At 33.8% G+C, this 25,981-nt stretch overlaps 1 pseudogene; it reads right to left on the bottom strand.

Annotated features, from left to right (window-relative positions):
* Positions 1 to 9,484: 9,484 nt before the first annotated feature.
* LOC122735879 lies at positions 9,485 to 10,438 on the bottom strand (annotated as a pseudogene).
* Between the last annotated feature and the right edge of the window lie 15,543 nt (positions 10,439 to 25,981).

Below are 25,981 nucleotides of genomic sequence, written 5' to 3' on the forward strand. Positions count from 1 at the left end.
ATATCTGGTAAAAAAAAGTGTAAGTTTCAGGATAGATTAGCTTCTAAGACTTTTCTGAATATCACCTTTCCATTTCATGCACAAACTTTAATAAATTGGCAAAATTTGAAGGAACTTAGATACCACATCAGGAAAAAATATCCTTATTACTAGATCTCTTGAAATGTAGAATGTGCTGTCTTAAAATCACTTGGCTTCCTCCTTCAATGCCTTCAAGAAGAGATTAGATGATTACTTATCAGATGGTTACTTACTTAGATGATAAAGAAACAGTGTTGTTTTTTTTTTAAATATGAGTTCTGGATGGCTCTGAGACACCTGCTGAATCTAAGATTATGCAATTCTGTGAAAATTATTAAATTGGAACATGTAAAGGGGAAGAAAAATGGAGAAAAGGATATTCTGGGAATACTGATTATGGCAGGGGATATAAAAACCATAGGAAATAAGAAATATAAAAATTGATTCCTCTCTGTAATGCATTTATCAACTGATATGGTCTGAAATTTCCTAGAGTTTATATTTTCATTACAGAAAATGGCAAATTAAAAAGTTTTGGCTTTATCCAACATCACCAGAAATTAAAACGATAAAATTACCAGGGGGATCTTCAATGAAACTAAAAATTGGGAATATTTTTGTAGGTGATAATGTGAATTACATAGGTAACTTTAAAATATAGAGTATTTAAAAAGATATCCTATATTATGACTATATTGTCTCACACATGAAATGAGGGATAGTTAAAAAAATCCCTGAATAGTACATGATGTCACATGGATTTAATTCTCAGTTATTACAGTTAGATTGATAAATGCTATTGAATTGGCTAAGACAGGTTTATGAAATCTGATAGGATTTTGCACTAATGCCATTCTGATTGATGGATGATCTTTGCCATTTAAAAGTATTTATACCTCTTCACTTGCAATGAAAAAAATCACACAAACCTATAATGTGAAAGAAAAAAAAACAGGTATATGAATTATTGCAAATAATAATACTGCTTTAAATGACTAAACAAAAGTATAAAATACAATCTAATCCTAAGATTATGGACATAGTTCAGAAACTCACACTATCCCATAAGTTCCTGTGGGAAATCATTCACTCTACTTCCCATGCATGACAAGAGTAGGTTTTTTCTAGGAAATAAATATTCATTTTAATGAGAAACATTTTGTTCCTTACTTCTCTCAATATCTACTTCAAATATCAAATATCAAATGAGTGTATTGGTATGGTACTGATAACCATTTTGATGTGAAACACACTAACAAAATGATAAAGATCATCTACTTTAGGAAATTGCTTTCAAAATTTTGAGGAATAGACTTGAGATTGAAATAATTCCCCTATATAAGATTGGTTTAAACCCATGGGTCTTTTGCATTTCTTCAACAAGAAGTTGTGTATATCTTGGCAAAAGAGAAAAAAAATATTTTAATTGGAAGTATCCTATATATTTCATCTATTTCTCAGAACAGGGGCAATAAAATGTAGGCTATAGATATTCATGATTATTTTGGTGTTAGATATTACACATGGAAGAAAATTAATGTTGTAACTCCTTTACAGGATAAAGCACATGTGGCAAAAAGAAAAGATACTACCACAGTGATTAATTTAACTTAGCTTTTGTAATATTTAAATAATTATCTGAACACATAATAACTATTCCCTTCACCTAAATATTCTCTTTTCTTAGCTTACTTTTGGAAAATCAAGTTGTTCTCAAAGCTAAGCTCATATGACATATATACACAAATACTTCATATTTTAAGTGGCCAATTTCTAGAAGTAACTTTGAATTCATTTTTATTATTCACAGATATAGATCAAATGAGAACACATTGTAAACCTCTTGCAAATGTTTAAATGCTAAATAAATGTTTATTGTTTATGGGATGCTATTGTTATTATATATGTAGTTTCTCTAGGTAAAATGCAAGCTGCTTCAGGCTAGAGACTTTTCATTATTGTTTTTGTAATTTCAGAACTGAGCTGATTGTGTATTATATAATAAATTCTTAATTTCTTGTTGCTGAATTAGGTAATGCAAATCACTATGGTGAAATGTACTTTATTTTATTTTTTTCAACTAGCAAATAATAATTTTCTCTTCTCCTCATTTATTTTTCCTCCCCTCATTTGGAAAGAAAAATAAAAAGAAGAAAATATAATGAATAATAAATAACAAGTAAAACAAATTCCCACTCTGACTATGTTGAAAAAATGTATGTCTGATTCTGCATATGTTTGCTTCATACATTTCTTTCAGGAAGTGGACACAATTCATCATCCCTAACAGCTCCAATATCACACACAAATTCACATTTGGCATTCATAATCAACTGTCTTTCCAGGACTTTCTGAACTCATCCTTCATTCATAATGGATCTATTTGAAGTTGTAGTGATAGATTCCGTTTATAAGGACTAAGAAATCACCTGTCTTATGAATACTGATTTTATGATTACTATATGTATGTCCATTATGAACAAATCATGCCAGAAAAATGTCATCCACTTTTTGGACTAACATACCCTATTCCCTTACTCACACAGACACTTTTTAATGGATTTAATTAGAGTCTTGTCAAAGTTCATCCTGACATCTTGAGAAAAAGATGGAGATATGAGAAACTGATGAGAATTTATTTGATACCTTAGGATAGCCAAATGAGTGATTTCAAAGAATGGAGATAGTCTTTCATTCAGATGAATTCTACAATATTCACTCACCCTAGAAAGTTTTTAGAGGAAATGTGTGTTCTGACCAACTACCATTCCAGTTCCCATTCTTGTTTTGCATTTAGGAAGTGATTCATTACACATGACTATGTCCAAGGCCTTCACCTGTACTCAGACTATAGCTTTATTATAACTCTAAATTATTATTGTCCTAAACAACTATTCTCATTTATGATATATAATGCAAAGTAAATATCTACTGGTTCACTTTTTCAATTAATATTACTAATAATCTATTATACTAGCTTCTTTTTATATACAACACTGATCCAAGTTTTATAAAGGAAGGTATCTCATCTTGTAACAAAAATGAGAACACTAGTGGTACATTCAAATATAAGCCAATTACATGTTTATTGATTTCATATACTAGATTTATAGATGTTATCACTAAAGAAGAAGAAAAAAATAAATCCTTTTAAGAATATAATATCTTATATGAGGATAAAATGTGGTATGCTCCCAATTCTAGGGTTATAAAATGAACTTATTATCAATTAAATCTTTCTTGAATAGACCATAAAAAGTGAGATCATTAATACTGACTTTGTAAATGTTATAAAACTTTTATATTCAGTTCCACATTCAAGCTTTTTTGTAATAAAACATGATAAAAACAGAACCAACTGTCATGAAAATGTTAGAAGTTTTGATGGTGATATGGAAAATCATTTTATATTTAAAATAAATTACAAATGTAGTTATATTAGACACAATTCATAAAAAAAAATGGCACTTCCCAATAGCCAGTTTAAGCCAGCTATAATTCTGGCCATCTTTAAATCCATGATCTTAGTTTTTGAAGGGTTAAATATTAAGCATTTATGTACTATCTACAATGTGCAGGGAACATTGTAATTAGCACAAATAAAAATATTATCTCATTTGATCTTAATTGACACCTTGCCAATAAGTTACTATTATTATACCCATTTTACATTTGAGTACACTGAGACAAAGAGCCAGTAAGTGATTTACTCAGTCACATAGTAAGTGTCTGAGTTGGCTTTTGAATGCAGATATCCCTAACTTCCCACCCACCTCTCTATATACTCTACCACTTTGTACCTGAATAAAAATAAATATGACATTCAAGTCAGAAGGGAGCAGTTCCAACATATTGGTAGGTAGGTGGCAATATGGATAAATTACTGGACCTTTAGAAAGACCTGATTTCAAATCTATCCTCAGATATTTATAAGCTGTGAACCCTGGGCAGGTAACTACTTCTCTCTGGCTCAGTTTCTACATTAACAAAATAGAGATACTGATATGTACCTTCCAGGGTAGTTGCAACATAAGATAAAATGGTATTTTTTTTAGTTTTCAACATTTGTTTTTATAAGATTTTGAGTCCCAATTTTTCTCCCTCCTTCCCTTCCCTCCTGCCTCCCCAAGAGAGAAAAAAGCCTTATATACTCTATATATGTACAATCACGTTAAAATATTTCTGCATTAGTCATGTTGTGAAAGAAGATGCAGAACAAAAGGGAAAAACATTTTTTAAAAAGTAGACAGTATGATTCAATCTGCATTCAGATCCCACAGTTTTGTTTTTTTTTTTTTCTGAATATGGAGAGCATTTTCCAACATGAGTCCTTTGGAATTATCTTGGATCATTGTATTGTTGAGAAGACCTAAGTCTGATCAACACAGAATTTTGCTTACTGTGAACAATATTCTCCTGGTTCTGCTCACTTCAATCAGCATCAATCTACTTAAGTATGTCCAGGTTTTTCTAAAATCTGCCTGCTCATTATTTCTTATAGCACAATAGTATTCCATTACATTCATATACCACAACTAGTTCAGCCATTCCGTAATTGATGGGCATTCCCTCAATTTCCATTTCTTTGCCACCACAAAGAGAGTAGCTATAAATATTTTTGTATCTATGGGTCCTTTCCCCCTTTTTATGATCTATTTGGGATACAGACATAGTAGTGGTATTACTGAATCAAAAGGAATGCACAGCCCCATAGCCTTTGAGCATAGTTACAAATTGCTCTCCAGAATGGTTGGATCACTTCACAACTCCACCAACAATGTATTAGTAATCAAATTTTTCCACATCTTCTTCAACATTTATTCTTTTCGCTTTGTTTGTCATATTAGCCAATCTGATAGGTATGAGGTGGTACTTCAGAGATGTTTTAATTTGTGTGAAAAAGTATTTTTAAAGTGCTTTTCCAATATCAAAGTGCTATACAAATGCTTGTCATTACTATGTATAATTGTTGTTGATGTAATTAAGTAATCATTCGATTTACATGAATAAGATCAAGTTATATATCTCCATTGAAAAACCCACTGAACAGCTCCTTCATCTCATGGAAATAATTTATAGGGATTTAAATATAATTCTGGCTTGATATGTGTAAAATGTGTAAAGTATATCAAAGAAAAATATAAAATGAAGACTTAAAGCTTATCTATGGAGGTAAAGTTGAGCCGACAGAATAACAAAAGACCTAGACAAGGGATTGTTCTTCTCTAGGCAAGGCACATTGAATATAAGACTATAAAGTAAAAGATTGGCCTATGTTATTAAGACACTCCTTGGCATTCTGAAATCAAAGCCTAGTGGGAAGGACATAGAGCAAATAATTATAGAATGTTATTCCTGATGTATAAATTTGGCATAGTGAAAATTGAACAAAAATGGATCTAGATGGTATCCAAACAAGAACATGTTAAAGGTTGATGAGATACAACACCTGTTTCTTCAGGTAGGTCATTTATAAAAAAAAGTTAACATTTTCTCTTCTAAAAACAGAAGATTCAAAGATATTCTTAGCACAAATTTCATAAATGAAATAACAGCTGCAAATTATATCAAATAGCAATTATAAACAAATAACAGATAGGAAATGTTTGCCACTGGATTAGTTGAATATAAAAAGAAGTGATTATCTCAAGATGAATCTTGTGATAATAAGTAATAACACCAAACATTTGTATACATTTCAGGTTCTTTGCTAATCACTTTATAAATATTCCCTCATTTGATCCTCGTGATAATCCTGGGAATAAGGTTCTATCATTATCCTCATTTTACAAGTGAGAAAACTGAGGGAAAAATGTTTAGAGACTTGCTCAGGGATGACTTGGCTAGAAAGTTTCTGATGCCAGATTTCTACTCAGGTCTCTGGACCCAGCATCCTATCCACTGTACCAAAAGGTACATTGATCAGAACAAAAAGGGATAAAAAGCCAGAAAAAATTAACAAGACCAATAAAAAAAAGTAAAAACAGGGTGCTCCAGTCTTCATTCAGACTCCATACTTATTTTTCTGAATATGGAGAGAATTTTCCATCATAAGTCTTTTGGTATTGTCTTGGATCATTGCATTGCTGAGAAGAGCCAGGTCTATCACAGTTGATCATCACAAAATGTTGTTGATAGTATGTACAATGTTCCCCTTGGTTCTGCTGATTTCACTCAGGATCAATTCATGTAAATCTTTCCAGGTTTTTCTGAAATCCGTCTGCTTATCATTTCTTATAGCTCAATAGTGTTCCATTACATTCACATAACACAACTTGTTTAGCCATTCCCCAATTGATGGGCATCCCCTCAATTTCCAATTTTTTGCTACTACAAAAAGAACAGCTTCAAATATTTTTGTAAATGTTGGTCCTTTTCCCTTTTCCATGATCTCTGATCTCTTTGGGATATAGACCTAGTAGTGGTGTTACTAGGTTTATGCACAGTTTTAAAGCCTTTGGGGCATGGTTCCAAATTGATCTCCAGAATGTTGGATCAGTTACTGAGATAATTTCTATCTGATCTTCATCTAAGATTGGTTTAATGGCAATGGAGATAAAGATAGAGAGGAGAACATGATCATAGTCATGATATTTATAGAAGATTATAAAAAAGGAGGGGTTTAAAGTAGTAGTTAAAAAACAAATTATTTCCTCCAGAAATGAAAGAAGGGTTATCATTAAGATGACAAGGAACTTCAAAATCCAGATAATTCACAAAAAGGGTAGAAACTAAGAAATACATCTTTGTAGACTATAAAGTTTTAGCAGCTACCAAATAACTATCAAAACATCACCTGTTGGTTGGAATTATACATTGTAATCTCACTTTCTTTGGTAAATTTACAGATGACAAATACCCATACTTTGACTATTGAAATAATGTTAAATTGTTTTTAAAAGTTCTAATTTTTTTATGGTAGTTTCATATGTAACAACTGGACAATACATAATTATAAAATCTCTAAAACATTCTGAATTTCATTAGACATGTTTTGGGGAACTTCCATTGTTTGATTTGGTTATTGACAAAGTTACTTAAAGGTTTGTTAAGATGAATTTTTTAGGAGATTTTCCTACTGAGATTTTTCCATCTGAGGAAGAACATCTAACCAGCTTGAGAAAGACTTCTCTGCAATTACACCTGAAACCACACCGAGAATACAGACCTGCATCAAGATGATGGCCCAGAGACTTAAATCAACATTTTCCTATTTGTTTCCCTTTTTCCTGCTCCCTTTTTCCTGTCGATGTGTCATTCATTTTTTTTTATTCTCCTTCATATTGTTAATCATCATAAGTCCCATAGTTAAGAGTCCTTTGTAAAATATTTGTAATATTAGTTATTGCTTCTTTAAGGAAACTATTTTAGCTTCTTAATGGAGCACACAGGGGATTGTGAGAAAATAATTATTGATAATTTATTTCTTGGGGGACTAGAAATGTAAGCTTTCTCTTCACCTCCATTTGCTTCTTTGGGACCAGCACAAGAGCCCATGGGTGGATTGATAGAAATGGAGATTGAAACCATACCTATTTGAAAGTGCCTTTCCCCACAGGGTGTCTGTCTTTCACTCCACCCTGACTTCATCACAGTAAAACTCATTTTAATATGGACCACCCTCAGGTCACATCAACAAATGGAATTGAATGATTCTAGCTAATTAGCTAGAATCATTGGTGTGTAAGAGCCACCTCTATCAAAGGGGGAAAGTGACTGGACTGCAGGAAGTTTGAGTTCTTGCACCTGGGAACCTCTTGAATGAGCTACACACCCTCTCCTCTCCTGCTTGACAAAATGTGCTGGGTATGTAACTACTGGGGAAGTCAGTCAGACACGTGGTCAAAATTTTAGTAATATGTGATCTTAATTAATAATAAATGCTTACTGCCAAGATTGGTACAACAACCTTTAATTTATAAGTAGCAATATTTTCATAAACCCCAACCTAGTTCCTCAATAATTTAGACAGAAACAGGCTAGTACCAAAATATTTTAAAGGACATACTATAGACATCAAAATATTATTGAGAATTAGAAGAAAAGTTATATTGAGGGGCAGCTATGTGGTGCAGTGGATAGAGCACTGACCCTGGAGTCAGGAGGACCTGAGTTCAAATCTGGCCTCAGACACTTAACACTTACTAGCTGTGGGACCCTGGGCAAGTCACTTAACCCCAATTGCCTCACTAAAAAAAAAAAGAAAAAAAAGTTATATTGAAATTGGACAACTAGTTCAACTATACATTATCCTCTAATTTGAGTCCCCTGCCTTCTTGTCTTTATATATATATATATATATATAGTCTTCAGGAATAAAGGAATTCTTCCTAGAAGGATGTAGGGTTCCTGTATAAACTCTTGTTTTCTACAACTTGGCTTACAATACTATACTCCCCCAGAATAGGTGTGGATGTAAATAGATTAAGTTCTTTTCTAGAATTTGGTTTATATCCAAGGGAAGGCTTGGGGCCCATGCTGAGATATCTGTGGGGGAAAACACAACCCTTAATGAGTTCAGTTGTGGGGAATAATAATTAACATAATGGGAATCAGTTCAATGATAAGTTGTATTGACAAGTGATAGGGAGAATAGGAGAACAGAAAGGATTATGGGATAGTCTGAAGGAGATATGATATACAACTGACATAAAGATGGCACTGTTTTGGGAAGTACAGAAACATGGGTCTACTAAGCTGGAATGAAGTGTGCTATGTGCCTTTTTTGGAATGGGATAATTCTACTCTCCATGAGAGAATATGTAAATCTAGGATATTTGCAAACCAGGGCTCAAGATGCAAAACATGTTATGATGGTATACAGTTACAAGGGGTAAAAAGCACTGGCAAAGATACTTTGGGGCACACAACTACACTAATCTCAAAAATCTTACTTCCAGTAGTTTAATTGATAATGTTGATAATGTTTGGTGTGTGTGTGTTTTTTTTTTATTTTAAGTTCCAAATTCTGTTCTAATTTTCTTCCCAATGTCTCTCATTAACAAGCTAAGCAATTAGAAAAAAGGTTAAACATGTTCAGCCATATAAAATATATTTGCATTAGTCATGTTATGAAATAAAATAGACCCCCAAAAAAGAAAGAAAAAGAAAGTTTAAAAAAAGGATACTTTGATCTGCTTTTAAATTTCATTAGTTCTTTCTCTGGAGGTGGATAGCATTTTTCTTCATATGTTATTCAGAATTGTCTTAGATTTTTGTATTGCTGAAAATAGCAAAGTCATTTACAATTAATAATTTTACATATTTCTGTTACTGTGTACAATGTTCTCCTGGTTCTGTTCAATTCACTTTCCATCAGTTCATGGAACTTTCCTGGTCTTTTTTTTTTCCTAAAAGCATCTTGCTCATCATTTCTTTTTAGCACAATCATATTACTTCTTTTTTTTTTACAAAAGGCATAAATTAAGGTCTTTATTTCAAAATTCGATTATAGTCAACCCTTTTATCGAGTGTCAATGGTCACTTGCCACACCTACACCAAGTTGTCTGTGTATACAGCAAATAGAGTCTGCCCATCAGCAGACCAGGCTAAGGAAGTACACTGGGGAGGCTCAGCCTTGCTGCTGATGTTGATCACTTCTTGCTTAAGCACATCCACAGTGATTTTACCCTCTAGGTCCCAGATCTTGATGCAGGGCCCAGTTGCAGCACAGAGCCAGTAGCGATTGGGGTTGATGCAAAGGGCATTGATTATATCACCACCATCCAAAGTATAGAAGTGTTTACCCTCATTGAGGTCCCAGAGCATGACCTGACAATCCTTGTTTCCAGAGGCACAGAGAGAGCCACCAGGAGAAACTGTAACTTTGTTTAGGTAGCCGTGTGACCAATGTGGTTTGTCTTCAGTTTGCAGTTGGCCAAGTTCCAGACCTTGAGCAACTTGTGCCAGCCACAGGAGACAATGATAGGGTTGCTGCTAGTGGGTGAAAAACAGACACAGGACACCCACTCTGAGTGGTTCTCATCTGGCACAGTGTATTTACAGACACCCAGGGTGTTCCACAGCTTGATAGTCTTATGCTGGGAACAAGAGACAATCTGCCTGTTATCTGAAGAGAAGGCTACACTCAGTACATCCTTGGTATGACCAACAAAGCTCCTTGGGGTAGTGCCAGTTGTAAGATCCCACAATCTTAATGTGCCATTCCAGGAGCCCAAGAGTGCGAACTGGCCATCAGAGGAAATAGCCACATTACTAACAAAATGTGAGTGACCCCTGAGGGCATGCTGGGGGAATCCCATAATTTATTTCATCTCTGGTAAGCTTCCACATGATAATGGTCTTATCTTGTGAGGTTGACAGGATTATGTCTGGGAATTAGGGAGTTGTAGCCATCTGGGTCACCCAGCCATTGTGGCCTTTAAGGGTACCCTGAAGGGTCATCTGTTCAGTCATAATAACGAGACTTCGGGGGATCGCTCCAGGAGAAAGGATGGATCCAAATTACAAGGAGAGGGCCCAGCTAGCACTACTACATGGTAGGAGTCTAGCAAGAAAAAGCAATAGTATTACTTCAAAATCATATTCCATGACCTGTTCAGCCATTCTCCATTTGATAGTCATTCTATTCTTTGCAACCAAAAAAAAAAAAAAATGAGCTGCTATAAAAATGTTTTTTTTTTAAATAGCTCTTTTTTTTGACTTTTTAAAATCTCTTTGTGATATAGCTTTAGTGCTGCTATTGGCTGGGTCAAAGAGAATGGACAGTTTTATAGCCCTTATGACATATTTTTTAATGGATTTCCAGAATGGTCGCATCAGTTCAGTTTCACCAAAAGGGCACTAGTGTCCCAATTTCCCCATATCCCCTCCAACACTTGTCATTTTCCTTTTCTGTCATAATAGCCAAAATGGTAGGTGTAAGGTGGCACCTCAGGGTTGTTTTAATTTGCTTCTCTCCAATCAATAGAAAGTACATTTTTTTTCTTATGGCTACAGATAACTTTGCTTACTTCATTTGAAAACTTCATATTTTTTTTTATAATTTATCAATTGAAGAATAGCTCTTATAGTTAATAATTTTGACTCAGTTCTCTATATGTTTGAGAAATGAAGCTCTGGAAGCAGTCACTGTTGCTATTGATTCAATAGTTCTCCAGGTCTGTTCCTGGTTTCCTGGAGCTGGGTCTACTGAGTCTACAATGCAGGTGGGGCTTGCACTGAATAGTGTTCCTCTCTCACCTTGATACAAAAAACCTTTCCTGCTGACCTTCAGAGTTGTCTTTAGCTGGAAAGTTATTTTACCCTGTCCTTTTGCAGGTTCTGCTGCTCCAGGAATTGTTTATCATATTATTTAAAAGTACTTGGAGTGGTCTTGGAGAAAGCTCAATGAGTCATTGCCTTTCCTTCAACATCTCGGCTCCACCCCAGAATATGTCTATTATAACAGTTAAATTGTAGTCAAAATCAACTTTAAAAGCCTTTGCTACTCTTATCATGACAATAACTCAAGACAATTCCAAAAGATTCATTATGAAAAGTACTATCTCCTTTCAGGAGAAAACTAATGAGTTCTGATTGAACACTAGAGCATAATAGTTCTATTAACTTCATTTTACTTACTTTTTTTTCAACATAGCTAATATAGAGTTGTGAAAATTTCTAAGTAAAAGTGTTAGATAAAGAAAAACCAAGTCTCCAAGCCAAAGAAAATGGGTTTATTTAGAGAGGAATTCTGTCTCACAATAAAGCTAGTCTCAGGTCTAGGACCCAAAGGCCTTGAGCCTCAGGATATAAGGGTATTTATGCACAATAAGCTCCTCCCACAATATTAATACAATCCAAGTTGTACATGTACAATAATTATGCAGTAGAGAGAAAGAAATCATCAGTCTTTCATCATCCAATTGGCCAGACTGTTGGATTTCATTTTCTCACCATAAATGATGACATTTTGATGGCATTCCATTAAGTTGACCACTGAGTTGATTGACATTAGACTGTCTAGCTGTCTACCATATTAATTTTCCAACTCTTTTTTTAACTCTGATTGATCCCTTTCAGCTAAGAAGTTACTATTTTTGGTATTTGACCTTTAAGCTGATTGGTAGAAACCTAACCACAATTGGAACTGAGTTGATGGTTATCAGCTATGCAGTTTCCAGACCAGTCTAAAATATAGCATGTATATCAGCTCTACCAATATCTATCTTACTCCATTATTATTTGTTTAAGCTACTAAAGAATACCTAAACATGTTCTATTGAAGTTTCTATATTATAAATTGATTACTACCATAATTAAATCACTTATATCTAATGGGTAGGGAAAATCTCACTCACATTAAAAATATATTTTGTAGGACTTCACACATATGATAGATATCATATTGCTTGCCTTCTAATGAGCATTGAAAGCCTGGAGAAAGAGAATTTGTAATTCTAAACTTGATTAACTCCATTCCATCTGGCCCTTTCTCTTTCTCTCCTCAGGTTCCAAATCTTTTCTATCAGAAAAGAGTTGCTATAAATATTTGTTTATACATATGAATCCTGTTCCTTTTATATATCTTTTTATATACAGACCTAGTAGTAGTGTTAGCTTAAAGGGTATTCATGGCTTTAGAGACTTTTGAAAATAGTTCCAAATTTCTCTATAGCATGGTAGAATCAGTCCACAACTGTACCAACAGTGCATTAATGTCTCATTTTCCACATATCTCCTACAAGACTTGTTTTTTCCTCTATTTTCCTATTATCCAATCTAATGGGTATAAGGTAGTACCCAGAACAAGGGGAAAGCCCAGGCAATGGATATGGAAATGATGCATTGCATTAATCATGAGACTATGTTGCCCATATGACAATCCACTGTAGTGGCCTTGGGCAGCAGAACTAGATCACAATATTATAATCAATGCCAGAATCATCTTTCTTAGGCACTGGCCCAAAGAAATTCTATTCAGTTGGCCTATCCATGATGGAAGTATGGAAAATTCCCAGGTCTTTATTGACTGCCTTAACTTGGTAGAGAGATACCAAAAGGATATAGAAACCCACTGAGAGAATTAATATTATATTATATTTATAATGCATTATTGTAATTTACCCTTTCCTCTTTCTATTTTCTGCAAATGCCCAACTTCTGTAAAGGTCAGTCAGTCTCTAAAGGGCATGGCTGATTGATCAGATTGCTCCTGGTCCTCAAGGCACATGATCCTCAATTTTGGGCAGGACCCTACCCAACTAGGAGACCTACTTTCTGTTAATAGTATAAACAAAATTTATTCTGGACTAGCCATTATCTTGGGGTTTTTGTTTGTTTATTTGGTATGTTTACCTTTAATAGTCAAATAGTTGCCAAAATTTACTCAAAGCAAAACACTTATTGAAATGACATGGTATAGGGGCAGCTAGGTGGTGCAGTGGATAGAGCACCGGCATAAAGTGGTTACAAAGCACTCACCCTATAAATCTAAGATGTCCTCTCCCACAAATACATACATTATCAAACTAAAGAGTAATTATATATATATATATATATCTTTATCTATATCTTTATCTATATCTTTATCTATATCTATGTCTATATATAGTACTATAGTAGAGATAGCCATTATTTTGGAAAAAAGGAAGCCATGTCCTTGGTCCATTCCATTAGAGGTTAGGGAGACCCAGCTCATGAAGGAGAAAACTAATCAAAAGAGTCTGAATGGAAATGGTTTCTTCTGCACAGATTCCTGAAGGTTTCTGAGTCTCATGATCAAGCCATGTTCTCAGGTGGAGGGGTTTAAGACTTTTAGCCCACCTCCTCATTAAATGTCCATCAATCAAGGTTGATTTTTACTTGTCAGGGGAAATTCCCTTTCCGAAGTAATTTAAGGCATTTCAGAGTTTCCCTCTGGATGTTTGGTTACTGAGAGAAACTACTGACCATCAATTCATAGATTGCTGGCTAGCCTGATTAATAAATTAATTATTAATTACCCAGAAACTCTCAGGATCTTCACTGATCCTACTATGTATATTTGAATGGCACATTGGGAGTTGTGACAATACATCTGAATCCCTGGAAAAATAAGAGTAGGGGAAGAGATAAGGAGAGCCCAAACCAAAATAGCATAGGGACTCGGATTCAAAAAAGGAACCAGCCTGAAAAGTAAAAACTCCAGGACAGAAGTAGAAAAAATCAGGAATCTACCTTTCAGGACACCTTATACTAGAACCCTGGGGAAATGGGAGTACCCAATTGGATAATCTTAGGTTGCAGGCTTGCAAATACTAGACAAGTTGTAGTCAGGGAAACAGAAAATCTCAAGGACCACTCAAGGCCCACTCATGCACATATGGAAATGACATTTACAAGAGAATTCCTACTAGTGACTTAGCAGTCCCTCATAGGGCCCCACCTGGGAAAAATTTCCCCTTTACTACCCTTTCTGTTTCCTGAGGCCCTATGTGATATAGGGGTGTTAACCTGGCAATTAAGGAAACAATCAATATAGGAGAAATAAGGTCTTTAATGGGGCAGAGGAACTATAGTTCATGGTATCACAAAGCTTGGTAGCTAGGAATATCCAAAGATGGGAACTGAGGACAGGGTTTTTATGATGTAACAGAACAGAGGGAGCTATGAAACTGTCCTTGGGAAAAGTAAGTTTCTCAGAGACAGAAACTATTTAATGTAAGTGAATCTTTTTACATAATAACCTAAAGTCCAGGAAGTAAGCTTGGAAATCTTTGGTAGGGGATAGTTTTTTGAGGGGAGATCCATAAGCAAAAGTCTGGAAAGATTGGTCAGCCCAAGACAATTCATTTGTCTCGGAAAAAGCGGACTGGGTGGAGAATCAGTTCTCAGTAAATTTTTTATTTCTCAGGGGCATAAGTAACTGTCATGCCTGGAAACCTATCCATACATCAAAGAACCCCAATACAGTTGCAGAAATATGAAGTACTTACCATCCCCTGTCTCACAGAATTCCCTATGTTACCATGGTGATCATCCTACATACTGGCATCCACTTTTACCTCACACCTGTACTACTGCATTAGTATTCCACTTGGTCTCTGTACCTAAAATCTATCTCTACTACACAGCACTGTCAATCTAAATATCAAAATTCCTTAAGTACAGGTCTGACCATGTCACATACCCCCATTCAATTAACTCCAAAGGTTCCCTATTATCTCCACAATAAAAAGTTGTGGACTAGTTGACTTTAAAATTTTTTGTAACTTGCTTCTTTTTACCTTTTTTAGTCACTTCACTCACTTCCACATACTTTACAATCTGGTGAACTATACTCTTTGCTGTTCCTCACACAAGACACTTGATTTCCAGATTAAGTTTTCAGCAACTCTCCTCAGGCCTGGAATGTGCTCACTTCTAATTTCCATCTCATGTCTTCCTTTAAGTCTCAAATAAAATATGATCTTTTAAAAGAAACTTTCCAGATGTCCCTTAATGTTGACACCTTCTATCCATGATTATTTGATTATTTTCAATTTATGATCTCTTTCTTTTCTAACTCTCTCTCTCAATCTCTCTCTCTCTCTGTCTATCTCACCCTCTGTCTCTCTCTCTTCTCATTTTAGGAAGTTGATAAGAATTGGACTTCTGCTTTTTTGGGATACTAATTTACCCAAAATCAAAGCATATGACTTGTAGGAGACCTTAGAGGCTTTTTAGTTCAAATTATTCCTGATCAGTAATCTATATAACATTATTAACAAATCATTATCCAACCTTTCATTGAAGATGTCCAATGAGGGGAAACCTACTAACTTACAAGGTTTCCTATTCCCCTTGAAAAGCTTTATTGTTAGGAAGTTCCCACCTTCACATCCCCTTTCCCAGGTCAAATTTAAATGTATCTCTATAACTTTTAATTATTGCTCCTAGCTCTCTATCCGCTTTTATTAGTCAAAACACATTGAATCCTTCTTTACATGAGGAATTTTAATTCTTGTATTGCATCCTATTTTCTTCAACCTGCCTTCATTATGGACTGTAGGCCTTTAACAATATTAATTTTCTTCCTCTAGATAGCCTCAAGGTTTATTCAATTCCTTAAAAGAACATCCAATGCATTAAAATTTTCCTTATTAATAATAATTCATTTTGGATTTCATTAGCCAATTGAAGTTAATCTTATTGGCCCGTGGTTTACAGACACTATTCTATTAGCCGTCTTTGTTTTCTCTGTCAGTGGGTTTTTGTTTGTTTCTTTAAAGGAGGACAATTTGTAGCTAAGTGGAATAGAGGTTAGTGTATTGAATTCAAAGTCAGGAAGCAAGTCACTTAACCTGCATCAGTCTTGGTTTCTTAATTGGTAAAAAGTAAGAAGGATTTACTTCCCGGGTTGACATGTGGATTCAACCAGACAACATATTTGAATACCCCCACCAAAAATACTGTAAAGCTCTATAAATGTTAGACATTATTTTCTTTCTCTTTGCCCCCCATTGTCAAGGATCTTTCAAAAACTGTTAATGATAACTCTATAATAATGTTTCCCAGTTCTTCCAAGGCACTATGCTGTAGTTCATCTAAGCTTTATTTTTTGATGTTGTAAAGAGCAACAAAGTTCCCTCTCATTTACTTATTTATTCAAGGTGCCAATTGTCTCAGCTATTTTTATTCATTTCTTTCAAATTTCCAAATTATTCTCTTCAGAAGAGAAAAAAGGAAATAAAATAACTTAACTGCAGCTCAGACTTATTCATGAGTTATAATCATTGTTGTATGTACTCCATTTTTATTTTAGAAATTGTATGGACATTTTTTGAAATATTTTTTCATGTTTTGCATATGGTCATACTTTGTGAATTTTATGAAAAAAATAAGACAACTTGAGACAAAGGAAGGAGAAAAAAGAGAAAGAGGGAACAAGGAAATAAATGAAGGAAAGAAGGAAGGAAACATAAAAGGAAGAGGGAAGGAGGAAAGGAGAACAAAAAAGAGGAAAAGGGAAAGCTAAGAAGGAAGAGAAACAAAATTTATTAAACCCTTTTTTATTGTTGTTCAGTCATTTCTGTTGTGTTTGATTCTTTGTGACTCCATTTGATGTTTTCTTGGAAAAGATACTGGAGTGGTTTACCATTTCCTTCTCCAGATCATTTTACAGAAGAGGAACTGACACAAATAGGGTTAAGTAACTTCCCCAGAGTCACACAGCTAGTAAGTGTCCAAGGCCAGATGTGAATACACTAAGAGGAGTCTTCCTGACTTAGTCCCAGCACTCCATCCCCTGTGCCACCTACTTTGTGACAATCCGTATGCTAAATTCCATACATATGTGTGTATGTGTAACCTCATTTATTTCTCAAAAGAACCCTAAGACATAAGTTTATTATTCCTAACTTACACTTGAGGGAACTGAGACAGATGAATTGATTTTACTCATTGCCCAATATCATACAGCTAGTAAAAGTAAAAGGTTGGGTTTCATCTCTGATCTTCCTGTCTCCAGGTGCAGAACTCAGTTCATTGTGTCACAGTTTTAGGAACACTTTACATAAAGTTTTTAGTTTTAGTGTTGCTATTGTTATTGTTTATTTGTTTTGGTTTTGTTCACTTTCCTTAGATAAATGAAAGAATAAAAAGATTTCCGATGGCAATTTTGACAGTTCAATGTAAATGTTTTTTCTTCTTCATAGGTAAACAAAAACCTCCATCCCTTTAACTTTCTTAATCTTCTTATAATTCCTCTCATCCTCCCACAAAAGAAAAAAAAAACTCTTATGATGTAATTTTCTTCCTTATTTTTGTGATAAAATCTTTCACAAATTATTCTAGTCAGATTGACTTTTTTTGTTTTTACCTTGTTTTTGTTAAATTCAAAAATTATCACATTTTTCTTTTTCAGTTGTACCATATAAGGATGTCACATTTATATATATATGCCTTTACATCCTTCTATGTCTATCAATTAGCTATATTCGTTTAAAATGTCCTCTTTCATTTCCTATGCTTAGTTGAACTAATTTTTAACAGCTACGATAAAACAGATTTAGCTTCAATTTGCATTTGATTCAAGTTTTTCTTTGATGTTCCCCTTATTAATTTATATTTTAAAACTTAGCAAAGAAGCCTTTTCTTTCAAAATATGACAATTTTATAAGAACTTTTCTAATGAGGCCCAAGCTTTTGTGTTTCAGCCATTCAATGGCCCACCATTGAAGCTTTTTTTTACTCTTTAAGTGCTTATTTGTTTCCTGGAAGTGAAACCTAATGTGTTTCACGTTATGCCTTTGCTTAAGGAGAAATTGTGAGAAAGAATATAATTTAACAGATACTGCTTAAGAGTTATCTTCTTAATAAGGCAAGTAGGTATGTATTAGAAAATTGTTCAAACCAGTTTTTTTTCCTCGTCTATTCAATAACTTGTACTTCATAAAAATAGACAGTATAGGTTTAAACTCTTATTTTCACTTGAGGTTTCTGATTTTTTCAGGTCTTGGTATATCATCATTCACAAAGAAATTATGAGATCTATGTAACTGTCACCATAAACACATCTAAATTCCTTTAGCATCTATGTATTTAAGCATCTTCAATTCCCTTTCCCTTAGGCAACATTGGGTCATAAGGCTAGGTTTCAGGAATGCAAGGTGAAAGTTGGAGCAGAGAGACTGTTTTAAAGCTCTGAAACATTCTGTCATTACCTGACAATCTCTAGGGACTTAACAGGTTTTAGGCAAGATTTGCTTTCAACTATCAGCAATGTTCAAAGTATTCTAAGTTAAAATTCTTGGATCTACAAAAGCAAGGATTTCAAAGTCTAACCTCATTAACAGTAAAAAAAAAAAGTAATTATATCTGAAATGCTTTTTAAAAAATTTCCCTATCATCATAAGGAAATAGTGATGGTCATGATTATGGTATTGAATATCCATTTAACTTTGCATTTTAATATTTTGCAAAATATTTTCCTCTAAAAGATCTTGGGAAGAATGTAAACTAAATATGATTCTCCTCTGTTTACTGATAAAGATGACCTTTTAGATCATAAGATACAATTCTGCCAAATATAGTTCTAAAAAAAGAAAGGAAAGATAGAAGAGGAAATAGAAACTGGATAATTCAATCAGTACATTTTCCCTCCTTAATAAATACTATGAATATTTAGATGACTGCCTTCCTCAATCCCAAACCCTGTTCTAAAAGTTTAAAACTTCATTTTGCATGTTGACATATCCTCAAGCAACCTTGCTTCTTTGTTTATCATCCTATTCACCTTCCCCACACTTCTGTCACATACAGGGATGGTCATAACATGTTGTTTCAAGTGTTCTGATTTCACTGTCTATAGCTCTGAAATATGTTTATTGAACCATAAACTTCTTTCCTAGCTCTCCCTATACCTTATCCCTCCCAACTTCACTGTCAGTCATCACCAGAGTTTACTTTACTCCATATCCCCTTATTCTTTCTCACTATCCCTCTTGCTCTGGCATTATTTTTCTCTCTTCAAATTATTGATCCTTTTGTTAACTACTTCAACGTTTTTTTTGTGAGGCAATTGAGGTTAAGTGACTTGCCCAGGGTCACACAGCCAGTAAGTGTTAAGGGTCTGAGGCTGGATTTGAACTCAGGTACTCCTGACTCCATAGCCGGTGCTATATCCCCTGCATCATCTAGCTGCCCCTAACTACTTCAACTTTGCAAAATCCTCTACTCCTAAATCCTTGGTCTTATCCCAATTTATGTTGTTTCAAAGTGCAACCATAGATTTGTGTCTCTCTCAAGATTCTCAGCTCTGAAATGAGCTGATACATACAGATGGAGGAAATTGGACAAACATGCTGACAGTTCATTTTATATTGCTACATAATCTCATCTGGACTGTCACTGTTATATCCCAACCTGGTTATCTCAATATTACATTCCCTGTAACATTTCTTTCAATGTTTTTCAAACATAGATATGTAGGTAGAATGGACCTCTTAGGTGATTTAGGTCAAAATTTTCATGTTAAAGATGAAGAAATTGAGGCACATGGAATTTAACTTGCCCACAGTATGATACAGATAGTATGTGTCAGAGATTAGATTTAAACTCAAGTCTTTTGGATTTGAAGCCCATATTCTTTATCCTATTCAACTACCCAACTAATAAAAAAATCTACATTATTACCACCAATCCCTTCCCAGCAAAGGAACTCACCTCATACTTCTGTAATTCTCAAAACCTGGACAGAACAAAAGATATGTGTCACTTTAAAAATCTCTATAACAAGTTCCTTTTACTTCCCAGTTCTATATCTCAAATTATCTTAGCATTACCGCCATCCTCTAATCTTTTTTCTCTAGTCCCAAAAGATGAGATGACCTTTTTGCCAATGGTAATGTATCTTTTTCAACCCTTTACCTTATTCCCTCTCAATCTTCTCAGAGAACTTGTCCCTTTGATCATCCCCTTCCTATTTCTAACTTTCAACATCTCCTATACACTGACTTCCCCTGTTGCCTTCCAAAATACCCAGACTTCCAAGACCTTTAAAATAGTATAAAACAAAATTTGCTTAGCCATCTGAGCTCCTCAAGCTATCAGCCTTAGTACCTTTACTTCTAAACAGCCAAACTCCAAGAAAATCTACCTAGATTTCTTACATTCATTTTCTCACCTACTGCTCAATTCTTAACTTTTTATATATGGGACTCTTTGCCTACAGCATTTGCTTTAGTAATAAGTCAAATGATTCATTTTCAATTTCATCTTTTTTAGCTTCTATATAGTGATTGAGGCTGTTGACCATGTCTTCTTTTTGCATACTTTTATCTTCCTGATTTTATGTGACACTAAACTTTTATAGTTCTCTTGCTACTCTATCTATTGGTTCTTTGCAGTCTGCTTTACAGATGTTATCATCTAATTCCCGAACACTGTGTTTGGTTGACTTTTCCTTCTCCCCCCCAAAAAAAAAAACCCTTTCTGTGTTTTTTATAATTTAATTTGTACTTACATACCTCTGAGTATGCTATGTATTTTATGTAGAATGTAAGATCTTTAATTGCAAGGAATGTCATTTTTTTATATTTCTTTCCATATTATATAGTATTGTATATGATATATAGTATGGACTCACTCCACTCTACCTCTGTTGCTTTGCCTAGTTTCAATTTCCACAAAGAAGATGATCTTCCCAGATTAAGGTCATCACAATTTGAATTTTATTATTTATTTAGTATTTCATTTTCACCAATTACATGTAAAAGTAATTTTAAATATTCATTTCATAATATTGACTTTTAAATTTGATCTCTCCTTCACTTCCCTCCCCCTCATCGAGAAGGCAAGAAAATTGGTATGTTATATACGTGCAATAATGCAAAAATGTTTTCATATTAATCATGTTCTGAAAGAAAACAGAAAAAAAGAGAAAGCTTTTAAAAAGTGTTCTGATCTGTATTCAAACTTCATTCTTTCTCTGAGGAAAGACCATAATTTTTATCATAAGTCTTTGAGAATTAGCTTTGATCTGAGGCAGCTAGGTGGCACAGTGGATAAAGCATTAGTCCTGGATTCAAGAGGACCTGAGGTCAAATCCGACCTCAGACAATTGACACTCACTAGCTGTGTGACCTTGGGTAAGTCACTTAACCCTCATTACCCTGGAAAAAAAAAAGAAAAAGAATTTACTTGGATCATTGTATTTCAGAAGAAAGCTATCTTTCACAGCTGATTAGTTTATCATATTGCAGTGTATAGTGTAAAATGTTCTTTTGGTTTTGCTTACTTCATTTTGCATTAGTTCACATAAATCTTTTGAGGTTTTTCTGAGAGCATCCTACTCATCATTTCTTATAACACAATGGTATTACATTACAATCATATACTCAAACTTGTTCAGCCATTCCCAATTGATAGGCATTCTTTTGATTTCCAATTCTTCACCACCAAAAAAAGAAGCTCACCAAGCTCACCACCATATAAGTAACTTAAGCCTGGACTGAAACTACCTCAAGTCATCTCTGCCCTCTGATTGGAGGAATTGAGAGTATAGTAGCAAACTTTGCCCAACATCTTCCTTTATAAAGGGCAGAAACTAGACTCCCTCAGCTTACTGAAATCTACATCTATTTCTCTAGCTGGTTTCTACTCCATGGAATAATAATCTTCCTGGTGTCTCATCTGTCATGCCTCCCCCCTTTCTAGCCACATTCCTGCCTCCATTTGTGTGTTTTCTTTCCCCCATGAGATTGTAAATTCTTTCAGGTCAGGAACTATATTTCCTTTTATCAATTATATACCCAGTACTTAACACAGTGCCTGGCAAATAGTAGGCACTTAATATATGTTTATTGGATTGGAGTAGAATGTAATTTATTTGTGTTTGCTTCCATGATCTCTAGCATTGTGCGTGATATGGTGTGGGATTAACAATGCTTATTAACTGAATGATAATTAATCTTCATAAAATCCCAATGATCACCTTTTGACTCTGTAAAATATTTCTTTTGTAAGAGAATAGAATGAATTTTTAAATTGGAAATATTTCAATAGTTGTTTCCACTAAGATTTTATATACCCCCATGTGTCTCTTTATTTTGTAAGATGCTTTATTTTCTGTTATAACTATTTCTCTTTTGTTTTTATTAAAGAAGCAGAATTCCTGCCACCCAAACATTCATTATACTATGGAGATTAGCAATAAAATACAGTTTATAAAGTGATCAAGTCTGTGTATGAATACTTCTATTTGAATGTCACCCGTTAACATCAACATCATTTTTGAATTGAATTACTTCTATACTGAAGTTCAGAATTAATAGATTTTGAATAATAAAAATATCGCAGTTCATCTCCATCGATTTCTAAATAATGAATAAATAGTGGGTTGAGAGAAAAGAAGGCTTGCATATTTTGGTCAAATATATTTAACTTGAGGTTTGTACCACTATTATAAATTCCAAAAGCATCAATTCAACAAAGATTATTATGCTTCTGGTATTTAAAGAATTGCATTATTAGCAAAGAGATCTAACACATGAATGATGTACAAAAATTTAAATAGATTTGGCCATGTAGAAATGTTAGACAAGGAAAAACAATCTTCACAGACCTATTAAATACCATATTGGAATAATACTCTAACCTTTAAAACTCACTTCTATCTCTAATTATCTGCACATTCTGAGTACTGGATTTTGCTAGATTAATGTGCTTATTTACATGATAAAATATTTTGTCATACAATCATGAAGCCATTTTATTAATGTTTCATCCTTTTTTTGGTGAGGTAATTGGGGTTAAGTGACTTGCTCAGGGTCAGACAACTAGTAAGTGTCAAGTGTCTGAGGTCAGATTTGTACTCTGGTCCTCCTGACTCCAGGGCTGTTGCTCTATTCACTGTGCCACCTAGCTGTCCCCCTCATCCTTTTTAATTTATTATTTTATATAGACAAGTAAAGTTTCAAAATATTCACATTTGTGCTTCTCTTAATTGTTGGATTCTCTCTCTTCTCTCTCTCCTTCAGCCACCCCCCCCCCTCTCTCTCTCTCACACACACACACACACAGAGTATCCAGCTCTAAGGATGAGGCATACCTTGTTTTCTTTCACAAGGAATTTTCTATTTGACCTGCAAACACAACATAAAAGTTCTCAAAATAATCTTTGATTTAAACCTTGGCCAATTAACACACACACAAGTGTTTGTTATATTTAAAAGTCCCAGCCTACAAATTTATGGTTACTACTTTGCTATAAAAATTAACTGATACTACTGATGCATGACCCAATGTTAATCTGTTTTCTTTTGTTAGTACATAATTGCTTTTCTTACAATTTCTTTTATCCTTTAAATGTCTATTATTTCAAATCAAGACCCCTTGTACCTTGCCCTCTTCTTTGAAGGAATTTTAGAGAATCATAATCCACACAGAGGATACAAAAGGCAAAAAGAAAATATGTAGGCACTATCTTCTCAATCGTCTACATGCTTTTCTTTCATCTTTTGAAGAAACAATTTTACATCATTTTCATTCTTGTTTGGTTTTTAGTATTTGGTCTACACAGACTTGTGTTTAGGGGAAAAAAACAACTACATGGTAGAGAATCATATAAAATTGAATGTTTAACTAAAGTGTCAATAATATAAAGGAAGAAAGATGAAGCCAATAAATACTTGAACCTCATTCTATTCAGAATTGCTTCAAAGAGGGAAGAATTTATAACATGCTTAATTGTATAAGGAAATTTATCTTAATCAAAAGATAAATAAGAGAAGAAAAGGATAAGAGATTTGAGGTTGAGTATGATCAAAGAAAGGGTTCTTTAATGTAAGCAGTGGTCAGAAACAAAAAAAAAACAAAAGAAAACCTTTGAGGAGATCCAGGATAAAAAAAGAAATATGGATACACAGAAGGAAATAGGATCCATGGAAATATACAGTTAGTAATCATATTTGTGAATGTGAGTGGAATAAGCTCACTCATATAAAGTCAGGGAATAGCTGGATAGATTAGAAAACAGAATCCAGAAATATCTCATTTACAAAATACACACTTGAAACAAAAAGAAACACACAGAATTAAAATAAAGGGTTGGTGCAGAAACAATTACAGTTCATCTGAAGTTTAAAAAAGGGCATAGTTAGCAAGCATGGTTTCAGACAAAAAAAAATAGACCTAATTAAGAGATAATCAGAGAAATTAAATTTTGCTAAAAGGTACTATAGACAATGAAGACATATCAACACATTTTACAAGTTTCTCTGAGAAGGACTGCATTCCTCAAATATATAGGGAACTAAGTCAAATTTATGAAAATAAGAGTTATTTTCCAATTGATAAATGGTCAAATAATACAAACGGGCATGATTCAGAAGAACCAACAAATTTATCTATTGCAATATGAAAAAAAAATGCTCTGAATCACTATTCATCATAGAAATGCAAATTAAAACAACTCTGAGGTACCACTTCACACCTATCATAAGGTATAAGTGCTAGAGGAGATGATGAAAAGTAGGTACACTAATAAAATAATAATGGACTTGTGAACGGGACCAAATATTCTAGGAAACAATGTGGGACTATAACAAAAGGGTTATAAAACTGTGCATAGCCTTTAACCAATCAATACCACTACCAGGTCAATAGCTCAAAGAGGTCAAAGGAAAAGAAGAAGACACTATATATACAAAAATATTTTTAGCAGCTCTTTTTGTGGTGGTAAAGAATTGAAAAATGAAGGGATGCTCATCAACTGAATAAATGGAGGAAAAATTGTGACATATTGTGAGAGTACTACTGTGCAATAGGAAATGAAGAGGGGATGGTTTCAGAAAAATTAAATGAAAAATAAATGAACTGATGCAAAGTGAAATGAGGAAAAAGAGAAGATCATTGTGTACAGTAATAAAATTTTGAAAAGATGAACCATGAAAGATTTGGCTACTCTGATCAATACAATGATACAAGACAATTCCAGATGGTTCATGATGAAAAGAAAATATTTTCCTCAAGACAGAAAACTGATAAACTCTGAGAGCAAATTGAAATATAATTTTCTAAATTTTTTCAATTTGTATTTTTGCTTTTCTTTGATATGACTAATTTGAAAATCTTTTGCATGATTTTACATGTAGAAGTAATTGCTATGCTCTTTTCAGTTGGGAAGGGCATAGTGAGAGGGAGAGAGAAAATTTGAAAATGTAAATGTGAAAAGGAAATAATATTAAAAATAAATAAATTATTTATTTTGAAAAATCACAGACAAAAACAACTACAACAAAAATTTGATCAGAGCACACTTAATGATGTGGTAAAGCAAGGAGTTTCAGAATGAAAGATTGTAGCGATGATAGATGGTATGTGTAAAAGGCATGAGACCCAGGAAAAGCTGTATGCACAGGAGGTTATGGAAGATTTCTGAGTTTTACAGGTATTTGATGAGACAAAGTTTATAACCATCTCTGTATGTGATTTAAATGGATGGAAGGTGCAAAAGGTGATAAATGGAGATCATTTAAAATACCAAATACCCATCTC

The sequence above is a fragment of the Dromiciops gliroides genome, chromosome 1 (assembly GCF_019393635.1).
Source record: "Dromiciops gliroides isolate mDroGli1 chromosome 1, mDroGli1.pri, whole genome shotgun sequence".
Taxonomy (NCBI): domain Eukaryota; kingdom Metazoa; phylum Chordata; class Mammalia; order Microbiotheria; family Microbiotheriidae; genus Dromiciops; species Dromiciops gliroides.